Source organism: Neodiprion lecontei, chromosome 7 (assembly GCF_021901455.1).
Source record: "Neodiprion lecontei isolate iyNeoLeco1 chromosome 7, iyNeoLeco1.1, whole genome shotgun sequence".
Classification (NCBI taxonomy): Eukaryota; Metazoa; Arthropoda; class Insecta; order Hymenoptera; family Diprionidae; genus Neodiprion; species Neodiprion lecontei.
In genome coordinates, this window is record NC_060266.1 from 6,939,852 (window position 1) to 6,957,041 (window position 17,190).

General features: G+C 38.1%; 1 protein-coding gene across 2 annotated transcripts in view; it reads left to right on the forward strand.

Moving 5' to 3' along the window:
- LOC107220185 (glucose transporter type 1) overlaps positions 1-17,190 on the forward strand; it is a 74,608-nt gene that overhangs the window by 2,497 nt on the left and 54,921 nt on the right. The window contains exon 1 of one of the 2 annotated variants that reach the window (XM_046745870.1): positions 3,533-3,892. The exons of the other annotated variant lie outside the window; for it this stretch is intronic. The gene's annotated coding sequence lies outside the window, so the exon portion shown is untranslated. Of the gene's footprint in view, positions 1-3,532; positions 3,893-17,190 lie in introns of those variants that run through there. 2 annotated transcript variants of the gene reach the window in all.

The window sequence follows — 17,190 nt, forward strand, 5'->3', positions numbered from 1 at the left end:
CACGGAGAGAATAAAAGAGTAGATTTTATTCAAATCTGCAGGAAAAGAGGGACTAAAATGCAGAATTTACTGTAGAATCAGTGAAACCTACAGTGTGCGGATAAAAATCTGCTACATTTATCGTAAAAATTATATTTGATTCCGTGCCCCTCTTTTCCTGCAGTTTTGAGTAAAACCCGATCTTTTTCTGCTCTTCGTGGAGATTTTCTGCTACCTTCGACAGAAATTTTTTTTTTTCATTAAAAAATCTACAATATACTACAATTTTTATAGAAAATTAATAATTCTCTACAGAAAACTATGCACATTTACAATTTTGTACGAAATAATACGAAATGTCACAGTTTCTGTGATAATTCGTAATACACTGAGAAAAATTTCATTTGTTACAGTAACTAGAAAAATTCAGTAAAACAGGTGTATTTAAAAAAAACTGTTTGAATATTGTTGGAATTATATAGATAACTAATTTTCATTTACCACTTAGAACTATATTTTTCGATTGTGGTAAAAAATGAAAATAGTCAAGGACTGACCGGTAGCCGAAACAAAAAATTTCCCTCAGTGTAGTAGTAGAAATTTTCACCAGGGGACCGAGGGCGTTTCGGCGCATCCTGGCTCTGTTTACCAGTGCCCCATTAACGCTCAATGCTCATGGACTATGTATTCGCATAACCGGGAATCGGGCGGCCGGTCACCATACCAGTGAACGCGGAGTTTGTGCGGCGAGTGCAGACGGCGCGGGCTTGTTTGGCAGGGTAACACAGTCCGGGAAGTGGGAGACGACGCGAGGAGAGGAGTACGTGGATGCAGAACAGGGCGGCGGTGGCGGTGGCGGTGGCGGTAGTAGCTGGCTATTGATTTCAAGGGCTTCCTTGGCCCCCGCCTTCCCGTGTAGAGCCCGTCGTCGGGTTCAGGTCACCCTGAAGGGCTCGCGGTGCCCCCGTCACAATCTTTGTCTTCCTGACTCGGTGAAAATTGTTGCTGAAAATATTTCATCGACGAATTGCCAAGCTTAAGCCCGGGAATTTTTACCAATCTCTTATGTCTAATGTCGTTTTTTTTCAATTCTTTGCTTGAAACAAAATGGAATTGCTCAAATCTGCTATTCTTCTTTTTTTATTTTGACAAAACATTGGTCTTTAATGAACGACTTTGAAACGTCAAGATTCACCGAATCTTGTTGTTAGTCACAATCTTTGTCTTGCTGACTCGGTGAAAATTGTTGCTGAAAATATTTCATCGACGAATTGCCAAGCTTAAGCCCGGGAATTTTTACCAATCTCTTATGTCTAATGTCGTTTTTTTTCAATTCTTTGCTTGAAACAAAATGGAATTGCTCAAATCCGCTATTCTTCTTTTTTTATTTTGACAAAACATTGATTTTTAACGAACGACTTTGAAACGTCAAGATTCACCGAATCTTATTGTTAGTCACAATCTTTGTCTTGCTGACTCGGTGAAAATTGTTGCTGAAAATATTTCATCAACGAATTGCCAAGTTTAAGCCTGGAAATTTTTACTAATCTAAAAATGAAATTGCTCAAATCAACTATTATTATTCTTTTATTTTGACAAAACATTGATTTTTAATGAACGACTTCGAAATGTCAAGATCCACCGAATCTTAGAGGCTCCGATTGCAGAAACAATTTTGATAAACTTTCGAAGCATATTTTCGTTGAAGATATCGACATTTTTATTAACCTATAATTTCAATCCTCAACCAAATTTATAATGTAACAATTTCGCCGAAAAACAACGATATTTCAACTATTCAGATAAAGTTTTCTGAAATATTCTCGATATCTAGTCTCAATTCGTCAGCGCTATGCTTAACAAAATGGGATTGCTCAAGTGAGCTACAGAGCTTTGTTGTTTTTTTTTTATCCGAAATATAGATTTTGCCTGAATGACTTTGAAAAGTCGTAATTTCCCAAATTCTAGAGATTTCAATTGTAGTATGTCTCCATGAGTTTCAGAGATCTATTTTCCCTTAGGATTCCCGAATTATCATCGATCAGCATTTCCTATCCTCAATTTTACGGCTTCAAATCATTTATTTGACAACTGTCAGAATCAATTCTGACATTGAACTCCTACCGCGAGTGCCGATTACTGCTGTACCGTTATTTGTGACTGAAGATCAGTGGCTATTCACTAATACTATCAAATTTTAACTTACTCCTCGACTTATTCAGGAAGTCAGGAGACTGAAAGCTCGAGAAGAATTTTATTTCAACGTATAGAATAAATCGGCATGTACATAATCAAGTCAATGCTGGATCACTTGTGATAGAAGCACTGCAAAAATCAGTGGCAGATACTTGAAACTGGAAATCTACATTGACTATTCATTGGTACTAGCAAGTTTTGTTTAATAATACATATTGGTTCATATCCAGATAGTAGAGATTTCGTTTCTGCTAAGTTTCAAGGCGCGCATTGACAGCAAGCAACTAAAACTGTGATTTTACAATTTTTCACCATCCGCATGCGATGGTTTTGCTTTCCTGTTAAAAACCGTTTCATCATCAATTCTCTGCAAGGAGAAATTGAATTGTTTGCAAAATACTTTAACTGAAACTGTATTTTACTACATACAGTCCTCAATTATTTTCAATTTTCAACGTATATAGTTAAAAAAAATACAGTTCCGAGCAGAAAATTGATACAAGTTCTGTATCCGTAGCCAGAAAATCGATTCTTTTTGGTCACGGTCAAATGTAAATTTTTTTTTCACTTTATCTTGCAACTGTTCCGATATTTTGACGCTGGTGGTGCACCGATAAATTGACAATGAGGTGAGATGGGAGACAACGTTTAAATAACTAAAAATAGTACCGTCGACGACTAGAATCCCAGTAAATAGTTACGCATGTATCATATTTTCTGGTAATTTCAACGATATCATAACCGTTATGACGAGGATACCGAGTCAACCCGTTCACGTTAAAATGAAAATATTGTTTCAAAATGCCTTTATGTTTGAGTAAAGAGACAGTTTTAGAACGATTTTGAGATGTTTTGGACGCGATTCAGTAATCGAGTTTCCGTTTTTTTTTTCCCCATAAAAATTTGCGTATTCTCGCAATGTGAGATCAATTCTAAAAAGTAAATAACGGCAATCGATTTGGCATAAAATTTTACCCCCGTTTCGTACAATCGAGAATTATTTAATATGCGGTATATTTCGAGAAAATCGTAAGAAATGTATAAAAGTCATAATCGTACGCTGTAGAGTTAAAAAAAAAAAAAAAAAGAAAAAACAAAATTTTCTACTAACCGTAACAATTGAAATTTATCCCAGTGATGGTGCAACCCCAATCCCGTTCGATATGGGGATGTATGCGGCTAGGGTTAAAAGTTGGTGCGATACCGTTGGGTTGGGCGGGCCGGGGGCGAGTTGTCCTTTGGGGTTGGGGCGCGGCGGAACCCTCGTCATCCCCTAGGTACGGCACTGCGCGAATTGGGCCGAGCGCCGCCGGATCAAGGGACGACCGTGGCTAGCGATACGTCGAGCTGGATGCCCGCGTTGGGGCGTCTCCTTCTGCCGTCACCGGCGTCGATCTGTCGACGAGAGACCGCACGCACCCTCCGTCTGCAGGGATAAACCAAGTTTGTTATTTATTTACAAGGTATTTTTTTTTCATGTTACGAAATAACGAGGGTGTATCGGAGTTGCGAAAGGGGTGGACTGCGAGGTGGTCCTTCTAATAGTGAAAACTAAAACCGAACCAGTTATGACCAGTTGAGGACAGTGATAAGTGACCGAGGAAATTCGTCGTACTCATCGCGGGCGGAAGGGACACACGGTTATTTTCGTGCGGAAATGATGGTGCCACCAAAAATCGAGCCCTCTTCGGGCCGCAGCCCGTGATCGTCGAATCGGGTGAGTGCAGCATGCATCGAGTTGTTTGAAGTCATTCTTGTGAACCGGCCAGAAACGGCTACTCGACGACCCTACGGTGATTCGCCATGGATCCGTTCTCCATATGATGCTATATTAATCCAATTCCCGGCTTTTCGTCAATTCGGAATGAATTGATGTGTAACTCCACCAGCCGGGGAAATCGTCGTCGCGGGGTGCAGAGTGCAAAGGCCCGCATCGATCGAGGGTTGATATCGCGTGGAATGTTGGTGTGGCGATGGGAAGAATTATTGGCATGCTTTGAAATCTCCCTCGTTGCCAGGTGAACGTCACTCGCTTGACCCGGCCAGACATCGTAGTCTTTCCACTATGGAAATCTGCAGAGACGCCAAAGTACAGTCGGATTCTTTCCCGATCGCGATTTAACAGCTTATCATCGACTCCGCGAATAGCTGCGCGATGCAATTCAACCGCACTGAAATTGGTAACCCCACACACACGCCTATCAAAATGTAGGGCATGCAGTATCGAGTCCCGGACCATCGCGGCTCCTCTGCTCAGGAATTCTCACGAGGAAAGTTGGTACCCGAGGAGAAGCACCTCACGGATATTCTTCGTTCCGTGATATGGTGTAGTACATGAAAAAATCGTCAGACGCGTAGTTTTTTACGTGCCAACTCGGGAGTTCGAGGGGTCAAATCCAATCGTAAAGTTTACCCTCCAAAAATAAGGGTTGAAATCCCTGAAGGCATAAGCACTGGGTACATTATAGTCCTTTGATAACGAATAATATCCAGTCGGTTTTATCAAAAAACTTTACGCGAATACCGAGAATTTCTGAATAAATCGATTATTCGGGGTAAACTTCAGGGGTGGTTCTTAACCCTTGAACGCACGAATTGGCACGTAAAAAAAAGTACCGGTCTCGTGTTTTTTCCTGTACAACAGCATATCGTAGAAAGATAAAAATCGGTGAGGCGCAACTCGAGTACTTTCCTTGCGTTGGTCTATTTGATTTCCATTCAAGAGCTTTCGGCACTGACGCAAATTTGAAAACAAGACCAGCTCCAACGGGCATAAGGTGCACTTTAAGTTTCGTTCGCTGTTCATTTGATCGAATTCGGTGCAGGGGTGCGGCTTCAAGTCCGCGAATACACGAAGAGCGAAGGAAAGCTCGAAAAGCTCGAGCCTGATGGCCTGCGGAGGTGGAACGGCGGGTTCCTTCGCACCTTTCGTTCAGGTGGATGGCGAGGTTGCGTGCCACCGGCTTATTGATCAAGGCCAAACGTCTCGAGATTTTGCCGCTATACGAGTACATAATACCGATAGGTGTTACCGCCAATAACTAGCCTCCTATTTTCTCGAGCATTTCGATCATGCCCAGTGATAACAGCGCGTCGTACTCTGGTAGAAAAGGTTTATTTCGTAGCCTTAAGCCGACCTGCGGTATCTTGCAGTTTATCGCGCCTTTATTATAACTCAGCTTTCGAATATTTGGCCGGCTCGTTGGGATTGTTCCGAAGCACATTATTCACCGGATCGTACGATGCGCGTACTCATTCTCGAAACAATGCACAGAGGGAAAGGAGCTCTTGAACCAACAGAATAGACTTCGCTGTAGTCCATTCACTTCGATCTATTACCCTTTATTTTGTTCCAAATACGATGACTTCGATTGAACAATTTCGATTTAGTTGGTTTGTAGCCAAAATGATTTAGACATGCGAATTCCTTGATTCAACGAAAGCACTTATCGTCGCGATCGAGTGAAGTATTGATTCGAGTCAACCCTTTGATGTGTTTCCGAAATTGATTCGACGAAATATCATTTCATTTGAAGTTTAGGTATTGTTCCTCCAAGTCGCATGTTCGTTCATAGAAACAATTAAGCACTTCAAATAAAATAAGTTCACGAATATTGCCGGCAAAAAATTTACATCGGTTGAATGCCATACTTCTTTGATCCAACCGGAGATTGTTTGACGTAACTGGCTGAATCAGTTGCACCAATTTGTTTACGAGGTAAAAGAACCACCACATGCTTTGGACCAAGTAGAGAATATATTCATCGTAAATATCGGTGTACTGGTGCTATAAGCAGCCACCAGGCGGTGAACTTTCTCGCTACGGAAATAGCTTCAGATACAGTTATAAAACCGGGTAGTCGGCCAGGAAGTCAGTTACGGATAACGTAATATAAGTTTGTCATCAGACCTGTTACAAACGGAAAAAGCATAATAATACCAAGTTTCATAATATTGACTACAAATGAATACAAAACTATTGACATATGTTCAGTTTATACTTCTACGTATCCAACAATGAGTTTTCGGGTGTTACCCATTAAACATCGGATAAATCCCACAAAGTTCGAGTCAACAGAATTTTAAATCACATTATTCCAAGAATCCGTTTTGTGCGCTCGAATAAGTCTAATGTTCAGTCATTGCATTATATTTTTGTATCAACAAATTTCGTTACCTGCTTTCAATCGTTGTACTCTTGACTCATCAAAACACGAATTAGAACAAGCTTAATTTGTTTTGATACAACAACTTCATATTTTTAGAACAAGTCGATTGAGGTGCATTCAATCGAATTGTCTGTCATTTCAATCACGTATTTTCTTGATGTAAAATTCACATCACCCCAAGGAATTCACGCCGTGTTATCTTGAATAAATTGATAGTCAGCATGATCATTCGAAAGCTTGATTCTATTCTACATCAAGTCGTCACAAGTATTTCGTCCGTCGAATTAAGTAAGTATCGTGTTCGCCGGATTTGACCATAGCATTTAGTTTAATCTAACGAATATCATTTGACTTAAATAATCCCTTCCCTTCGTGTACGAATCATTCTGCGCTAGCGTGAGTTAGTTTTTATTTCGAAATCGTGTCTTAATCTAATTTGAGACAGTTAAAGTTCCTCAAATTAATGATCGTGCAGCCTTTTCAAAGTAGACGTAATTTATGGGAAACAATGAGGAAAACAACATTTGGAAAAATTATAGCTCAAGACTTCCATATCGGTACAGCAAATCTGCATCAAGTTGAAAAATATATTTGAACACAGTTTGATACGATCGAGCTGTTACACTGAAGTTCAATTATCGTGGAATTATTACTGTATAGTTAGCAGATATTAGAACATCATTTAGAAAATATTCAAACATTTTATAGTGGAAACTATTAGAATTTCTAGTCTCACAATCAGTGTGAAAATTATTCATGTTGTATCTAACATTTGTACATAAATTCATTATTTTTGCTTCGTATCCACTATCGATTGGCAAGCTAATCATCAAATTATGACTTCTGTGTTCAGTGATATTATCATTATTATTACGGCACTGAGATGTTTGTTTTTGTTTTTGTTTTTTTACAATTTTCTTTGAAACCGCTAAAGTTTTTTTTATATAATAAATTTGTTATTCACGTAATTCGAAAAGCTTGTATACCATCAAATTTCAATGTAACTATATGAAAACTTGTTTTTCTTCACACGCGTCTCATGAGGTACTCTGAAGAAGAAATTACTGGAATGGAGTTGATTTCTTTATTTGATCTGGCTATGATCTAATCATACATTCAAACAAGGATTAGTTTTATCTTGAGACTTTATTTTAAATAGGGAATTTTCGAAGTACTTGATAATTTTTTTTTTTTACTAAAAAATTACTACATGAGAATTTGCGAATTGTATCTAAACCTAATTTTTTCTTTGTAATTCTCTTCTTTTCATCCAAACCACGAGATATACGAAATCCCGTAGAAACCGAAATACGTGTAAAGAGATTTAGGCACTGTATAAATCAAAGAAGTTATACCTGAGATGACAAAACATTGGAAATACTATAATGTTTCTGAAGTTCTTAAGAATTGGATACGATCGATTAAAATTTAGGTTTGAAAATGTTTCCATAATCAAAGAACATTTTTGTCATCTAGTTTACATCCATCAACTCCAATTGCGCCTGATAATCGTTTTTTAATAATTTTTTGCGCAGTCACTATTTTGACCAAACTATTCAACCCCTGAAAAATAAAATGAGAAAAACAGTGATTCGAATGTGTATATATATTAGGGCGATCCTTAATGGGGTCATTTTTTAATTTCGAATGTCTCACCCACCGAATCGGCTCCAAATGATTCAAAAACATTTGCCTAATTTTTTCATATTCTTATCTCGATTCCAACCCGTGTCGCCAGATGAATTTTCATTTCTCTTTTCCAAGGGAACAGTAAATCCGCCAAACGAATTTCGATGAAATTTAATATGGGAGGATTTCTCGGGTCACTGATTGCGAATCTGAACTCGAAATTTCAAACTTCAAAACGGCGAATCCAATATGGCAATATCAAGTGACGTTTGGAATGTTTCTCCGCCATATTGGATCCGCTATACCGAATTTCGAAATTTCAAGTTCAAATTCGTAATCAGCAATCGAAGGACCATCTGTATGTATATAGACAGGTTATAGGTGCAGTCAGTTAGTTTCTAAGCGTGCAATGTGCTTTTATGGTGTTGTGCACCTTAATGCGAGTTACCTACTGCTGGTAAAATGCTATAACGCTACGCGAATGTTCGTTTGTACTGTAAATTACATGTATACACATGTTCTGTACAAGTCGGGACGTGCATACTCATTCGGGTATAAATGGCAACCACACACCGTGCAACACTATACGCCGTACGTGAGAAAGCATGCTATTTGGTTAATCACGCAAGCTTTGCTTTATCTTCTTGGGCGTCAAGTCTATAGCCACAGCGAGTATTCAAATGTCCGCTTTTTGCCCAGCCACTGTACACTATAAGCATCGGGCACTACAAGCTCAGGAATAATTAGTTTTTTACGAGAAGTTCTTTTGGCAAACGAGCTGAGGCTCGTTTGCCGATGGGGTTGTACAGCTATTATTCCCAGCGGTCATTTTGCGGTACTACAAGGCGTGCTTCTATATTACTCGATCGGCAAAAACGTGTTCGAGCATCAAGCTCCGGTGCGATTTTCCAGGCTGCCCGGATTGTGAGAGAAATTTCTGCAGTATATTTTCACTTTTCGCCGTAATCGAAATCAACAATTCTGGATACAAAATGATAACGAGATTCTTGTAAATGTAACCAGGAAATTGAGTATGTTTCACCATTATTCGTGATTACGATCTGTGTTACCATTATATATAGTTTTGTAATTTTTGCGATACTTAGTTGTTTTTGTAACGATAAATTGATGCTACGGCCTTATTTAACTAAAAAAAAAAACTCTAGTAAACTAAATAAACAGATTAAAAATATATTATTGAGAATCGGGCAGTATTGGTAATCGGACTAAACAGTTACTAGTACCATATTTTCTTTTAATTTCAACAATCATCTTTTTTTTTTTTGTTTAAAAACAACAAAATCTAAACCGTCATTGTAACGATACCTTCCAATTTTAGTAAATTTTTCCAGTAACGGTAATAAATGAAGTTTTTCAAAGCGTGAAGCTTTCCCTGCAGCTACATCACAGTTTTCAAGAACTGTATACAGGCGTAAACGAATTATCAAAGAGTGCACCCCGAGTGGATTGAACTCCCGGAGGCCTCGAGTATCGGCACAACGATGATAACAACAACGCCACCGGCCTCCGATGGTAATACGGTTAAGACCCGGCCAAGAGGATCGATTATTTCGAACGCTAGCCGATAAGTGCCGTTCGTGAAGGAGGACACGGAAAAAGCACTCAAGGCTCATAAGCATTACCCAAACATCTTTTTACTTTATCAGGCTCGAGTGTGATGAGAGTTCATAGACTTTATCACAATGGGGGGGGGGGGGGGGGGGGGGGGCAAGAGCAAATCCAATACACCGCTTATGGAGACGTGCAAAATTGCGCGATAAATCATCCGGTAATAAAAGCATCCGTTAATATCAGACTCCTGAAATGTTCGGTATAATATGCTAATGCGGAAGGGCAACTGAGTTTAAAGAACTTAAAAGCACGATAAAAATATTTCCCCTAAGACCGCCCAGCCCTCCTTTCTTACTAGACTCAAAAATTATCTGTAAAACGGTCTTCAAAAATCACTTATAGAAGGAAGCATAAAATACAATTGCCTGATTGTCCACAATTATTGCTGTATGACGTAACAATTTTTTTTCAAATTACAATATTTTTTTTATATACATAATTTTACGGGAACTATTTCACGTATTTCATACTCTACTAGATCAAGGACATGTGCTGTTTATAATAAAAAAGCTCGTAGAACAGCACACGCAGTATTTAAATATCGAATAAAATAGGTATTCATTACATTTTTGTTAACGCAGTGCACAGACTCCTTTGATATTCATTGACAGACGATATTCTCGTGATTTATCGCAGACGCCATGTTGGGGCAGTAAATGTGCTGCACCATCTGGTTCATATTTAATTATAAAATTGTATTTTCGCTGCATATTTCACCGTATATTGACTCAACATCACAAAATGAAAGTTCAACGGCTTGCAGGACATTTTCTGTGACTTCGTATTCGCAAGATTTAGCTAGAACGATCAGCTGATTACCCAGCGCCATATTGCCTAGCTAACCACGCCCACGTTACGGATCCAAAATATTTTCTTCCGTTGTATTTACGTTCGGCCGATGAATAAAACTGGAAAACTGAAAAATTTCTGGAAAACGAGCGTCGTACCATTTCGCGTGGCTGTATAATATTCGCAATTAGAGGGGCCCTAGTCCCAACCCTCGCTGGATGTATGCGGATAACTCGCGTAGGAGCTGGAAAAGTGGGTTTCTAAGTGCCCGCTATCGCATATTATAACCGCGGCGCATTCCCTGCTTCAGCGCACTCCTTTATCTACCGAGCAGGGAACACAAACTTGGAAACCACGCACAACCCCAAGGAGGTTCGCCGGGCTGCTGCTTGGTCGGCAAACGTGACCTAAATTACGTATGATGTACCCGCAGAGAATTTTACTCCATAGAGCATGCTGCATGAGCTATTTAAGGGGGTCGTCTAGGCGTGAAGGCTGGTTTTTAAAGGTTTTAGGGGTATTTTTTTAAGACAAACCATTGAAATAAAATTTCTCATAATTTTAACAGTATACTTTTTTACATTTTAAAAAATATTCTAAAGTTTTTAGAGATGAATTAGCGACTACAACCTAATGTATAGTGCCTGATAGGAACGTACGTAAAAAAAAAGTGTCGATAGGATATTACAAAAAGTACTAGACCGATGATGCTAAAATTTGTACAGCATCTTTATTATACTTATACCTATTGCGTGAACTAGGGTAATCACGATTGCTTTAGTAGTTTTTGTTGCTTCATATTAGCTTCGATACAGTGAATTGATATCAGAACAGTGTGAAATTCTATATTACCCGATAAATTTTTAAAAATAGCAAAAACTCGAATTTCTTCGAAAATCAAAATTTCAATTACAAGGAAGTTTCCAAACCTACGGCACCTTGAACACTGTGCATGATTCTCTGAGCTCATGAATTATTCAATACGTATTCCACTGGCATCGGCGGATTAAAATGTTGCTTATAAAGCATTGAAATAGAAAAAAAACCATTCATCCAGACACGTGCAGACAATTACTCGTATGAATTTAGTTAGACAATTCTTTCATCCATAGACACACAGCTTGAATCTCTGGTATGAAACACAATGTGAATCCGCGAGCTCATCAAGTCCATGTAGTACTCCCGCCCTTACCGACTGAGCAAACTCAGCCTTTTTGAATCCTTTTCGTTCGTTTGTTTATTTAACATAGTGTAACGAAGTTGTCTTCTAACCCCTCATTCAGCCTGGCAGTCATCAAATGTTTAATCTACTGTCTATTGTACGGTTGCTCGGTAAGCCGATATGATTGTAACAATAGTCAGTCTCGAGACTTTGAAATGAGAACATCTTTAAACGTATCGTCTCAACGTTTCTTTGCTGTGTATTTCTTCTTTGATTCGACGTTCCCTATTTCGCACATAGGACCCATTTTCCTCTCTAGCGGCAATTCAAAGATTGCCTCATCTTAAGAATAGGAAGAAAAAGGGTCAGTTTGCTCGGTCGGTAAAGGTAGGAATACTACATAACCTTAATACTCGTATTGTAGACTTTTCTTCGGCATGCTATGGAACAATCTGATTGTGAGCAGTTCTCTTAACGACCTTGCGCAGTACCGACATACATACCGTAATACATATATCGCATGTATAACTCGTTTATAAACACTATTTCCAAGTTACGTAATGCATATATGATATTGCACAATCGTTGTATGTCTGCAATTATCAAGGTACGTATTGTGCTACATACTTCACAGATACGTCGTACATTGATGTGTAATAAACTTGAGAAATTCTTGCCTCTTCTCAGAACTTTGTGATCACTGTCCTTTTTCGGTGTTTCCATCAGAATTGAAAGAGTACGAAGGGTTCTAGAAAAAATTCCAACAGAATTTTCGAGGTTGCGTCTGATTTATCTTGATTAAAAAAAAAAAAGAAGAAATTATTAGTCAATATTTCAGTGTCGGTATTTTTGCACACATAGCACAGTAATTTGGCGCACAAATTTAAAAATATGTCAACAAAAATTTTTGCATTGCAACGATAAAATTATTTTGGTTATCTAGATATTTTTACATCGTCGCTGAAAATCTTTGTAAATCTTCTAAAAATCCGAAAAAGTATTCCATATTCGTGATAAATTTGAAGAAAGGTCGAACTTTTTTTTTTTGTATACGATTTTCAGAAAAATTTCCCACCACAGGATACTCAGGTTCTGGGATCCTAATACCAGGTATTAAATCAATTTAAATTTAAATTTGAACTAAAACTAATTTGATTAATAATCTTAACTAGAGTCCATCCCTAGTTATCCTTTTTTTATCCTTAACGAATCATCAGTAGTGGATAACAAAAATCTATTTGCACTTCTATTTGCGATGCATTTGAAAAAACTGTGCGATATACAGTTACTATAAATGATGTAAAATTTTTAGAGGTTTTGATGAATCTCAAGTTTTAACAGATCAAGTTTAATTCAAAACTCGAGTTTTCGCCTACTCTGAGTTTCAATGACAAGCCAATGTTAGCCGTGGAATATTTATCCTCGCAAATTTGACACTTTGTGCTTGTGAACAGTTTATACCAAGTTTCAAATCCTGAAGACCTTATTACTAAAAATCTCGATCGGACCTATTCCATAGAAATTTCCAATAGACGTATTTTGGGCAATTCAATCTCGAGACATATGAAAAAATAAGTTGGTTCACAATACACGGTTCGACTCAAATACAGCTGTTTGTTCGTTGGGCCTTTTGTACGCGTACATCTAATTATCATACAAACGAAGAAGAATACGTCCATGAAAAAATATACTCGTCCTCGCCGTGTCATTTATCAGAAATTTTTGTGCCTTTCGTATCGCGTGTGTTTTGTGATTGGAAATCTATTTACACGTAGAGACACGTAGCCATTTCAATCGTGGATCCGACAATAGGATATAACGATCGGTGTCTAGATGGAGCGGGGCGTATGCAGGATCATGAGAAAAGATCGCTTTGAATTTCAACACTCGTGATCATAATTTCATTCGTAAATCGATGATGTGTAATCAGCTGTAAATTGTTTTGACGGGAAGTTGATGTAAACGGTACTTCGTAACGAGTGATTGAAATTTGATTCGCAGAAATAATTCAAAGCCACTAGATTTTTGCCGATTATAGGTACTCGATGATGATGTAAAATTAGACATTGGCAAGTTTTTCGGAATTTATTTATGAAAAAACTGGTTGCAGGTTAACAAAATTGTTCAACTGATTCGACGATGTTAATTCAGCTATTTGAAGTTATTAATTGTACTTAATTGTATTTGAACTTTGAGGATCTTCCTAGTTTTTAAAAAATTTTTTAATTGTCAAAATTTGCCCAACGAAATTATTCTCATATACACCCCTGGAAGCCTTTGATTCGTCACACTCGTCACTTTGACAGCTTTTTCAGTTCACGCCAGGTACATTTGATTCATCATTAAAAATAAACTGTCTGTCTGAATGTTTTTAGTTCAAATATTCCATGCCAAGTAAACGACCTTTTGACCAGATCATTTTCGATTAGACTGATTTATTTTACATTTTCGAACTTGATAAATGGAGCTTTCATGAATTGTTTTTGGATTGTTATCGACAGAAAAAAAGTGATTAAGATTTCACGTATTTCGATGTGAAACAGACTTTAACAAAGTAATACTGAAAAACTTACCGTAAATGATTTCGAGGGATTCTCAAAATTTCGAAGCAGAAAGACATAATATGTATTTGTCTTTTTAGTTTGGACAACTTCCATTCTTTCCTCTTGAATCTGTAAAATTTACGACTATATTTTTTGAAATTTGAGTTCCGTCTCGTTGTCAAAAGCTCCTTGACTTGGCGTGGCAATGCCTCTTGTACATGTACTGGTCAAAAGCAGGCGCACGTTTGATCTGTTTACCTCGTGATTTGAATGAGCTCATTACGAGCTTCGCAGCTGCGAGGACGAGGATGCAGGTAAATAGGTTTTATAACGAATCCACGGATAGAATGTTTGAGGAACGCTGAAAGGCAAACAACTCTTACAGTGAGTATTTGTTTTCAACCAATCTGAAAGAAAACCGTAAAAAAAAAAATGGTAGGGGTGAAATTGTAGAAAGATCAGAAAACAGAAGGTTTGGAAATATATCGAATTTTCGAAAACGAGAATATCTGTTTGGTAGTATTTTTAAATGTAGAAATATCAAAGTACGGAAAACCAAAATATGCAGTAGAATCATCAGAATGAATGAGAATACAACAAGTCAAAACATAGAATCGTCATGAATTTTTGTTTTCTACGCATTTATAAATTTCAAATTTTGTATGTTTTGAATTTCCACGTTTTTTCAAATTTCGAAAAAACAGATTTTAACGCCTTTTATAATTCAGCATTTCAACCCTTTTATATTATTTCTGCCCGTTTTATCCCTGTGCATGAAAAAAACTACACAAAAACTACAAAAAAAAAAAAAAAAAATCTCCCCTTCACGAGGCCAGGTCGAGTAAATATCTAGGCTGCTTGCCCGACGATCAAGGACCGCCGCCAGGCTGACTGCCTGCACTTGTATATACATGACCTGCAACGCCTGGAGCACTCTGCGACATTATTTCACGCTTTAGACCCGCGAGGAGTTCCAGAAGCGATGAAACTACGTCATCACAGGAAATTCGCATCGACTGGCTGTGTAAAAAGAGTTCTGGAAGAATATCTGTACGTATACCGTGCATAGAGTTACAGGTACATCCGCAAATTGGATATCGCAGTGGCACTTTACACTGCAATCAGCACGGTGATTGATGCAATCACGGTGACAGTGCGACTTGTTTGAAACGTGTTCGCTGCAGTCCGCTGGACGAATTAGGAAAAGGCGCGCAACGTTCACTGCAGGGTGAATTCATCCGGAGCTGGAGTGAGTTTCGAATTATTCTCATTGTCAGGTGAAAACACCCCGTTTTATACCTCAGTCATTCGATCCAGCTGCTATACGCAACGCGTTTTGATTCTCTTCAAGAATCAATCGAATCATACGAATCAAAAGTTTGGAGAAGAGAGAAAATATACCTCTGAAAAGTTTCCATTGATTTTGTTTTCACCGATGATGATGAGTGCGGATGAACGAGGATCTCTACCGTGTCATGGGAATGAATGTGAGCAAATTCGAATTAACGCGTGTTAAAACACGAACAATTTGAGGAGAGGTTTTACGATTATTGATCTTTTTAATCCAACTGTAATATTTTTTAGCTTATTTTGTTCGCCACAGAGATCTGCAGACATCACAAAAATACTTGCAAATAGTTGTCACCGGACTATGGAATCTAGATTTATCCTTAAAGTTGCGTTAATAGCAACACCGGGTGTTAATAAAATGACAATAATAATCCTCGAGGGACATTCCTGAAACGGTTTAGAAAATAGAAATCACGGCATAAATGATGCGCAAGCCTGTTTTCTCGGCGAAACATTCACTCTACAAATGAATTACACCCACCTGCAGCCACTATTATTCGTGACATTATTGTTACGTTTCACTGCTCGTCACAATTGTATCATATTATATACGCGTTCTAGTCTAGTAAAGAAATTCACGAGGTAGACTCGTATTACGCTATTTGGTTCGCAATCGGTTTTTTCCGTACGTGTAGTCAGAAATTTTTTTCAGATAAATTTACCGCTGCCAGAAATTACACGGTTACGAAATCGAGTCCTCGATTTTTCAACGCCAACTGATATCAGTCTAGTAAAATATCTACCGCCGAAATGATAACCTCATCTGAACTTAATGTGGAAGCTACGCAAACGCAACTTTTTACCTTAAAATTTATACTAATAATTGTTCTGGCGAAATGTACCGGATATTTCCAAGCAAAGGTCGCAGTATGTTGGGTGGCCTACCATTGAGGGAAACAAATATCGGTAATACAGACCTACCGAGTTATCGATATGTAGCGCGTTTAGGGTCCCCACGAGTGAACTGCAACTGCCTCTGTTGCCAAATTGTGTGGATTTGGCCAAACAGTTGTTTCCTTGTTTATAACCTATGCTAAAATGTTCAACGATCGCGTTTCAGAGTCACGTTGAAGTGGTTACGATTTGGTAGGTCTGTTTTACCGATATTTGTTCCCCTCGGTGGTAGGCAACCTAACACACTTCGTCGTTTACTTGTAAATACCTTACAATTCTTCATAAATATAAGGAAAATGGATGATTCCTTTCCATTTTTCTACCATCTTGCTAAAATCCTCCGAAATATCTTCAAGGTGTTTAATTTTTTCTGGGACAAATTTAAATAAAGTTTCGACTTTTACTACGTAAACCATCCCAGATAAATGTTGTACGGAGAACAGGAACCAATTTCTACGGATTGAGCACCACTGACGTACTTTTTGATTGGTCGGACGGTAGTGACGCGGTCGAAGTGGGTTGCTTCGATCAACTTAATCTCTGACGAAAATAAGAGCTAAAACAAAATAACAGTGACAAAATAGACGTGAGAAATGACTATTCGCGTCATTTTTAATTAGTCTTGGTTATACTGTCGTTCGTATCAAACATCGGTGAAAAATTGGGCCAGCTAATATCGAGTCGATGCGACGAATTTTAGAGCTGGAAAATCTTCTATTCAATATAATGTAATAACACGAAACGCATTGCATTATGATATTAAAATACGGTTCGTACGAGAATAAACTCTGTCTTTCATTACAACAAGTCACACAACAGCGATAAACTGATATTACCTACGTTTTAA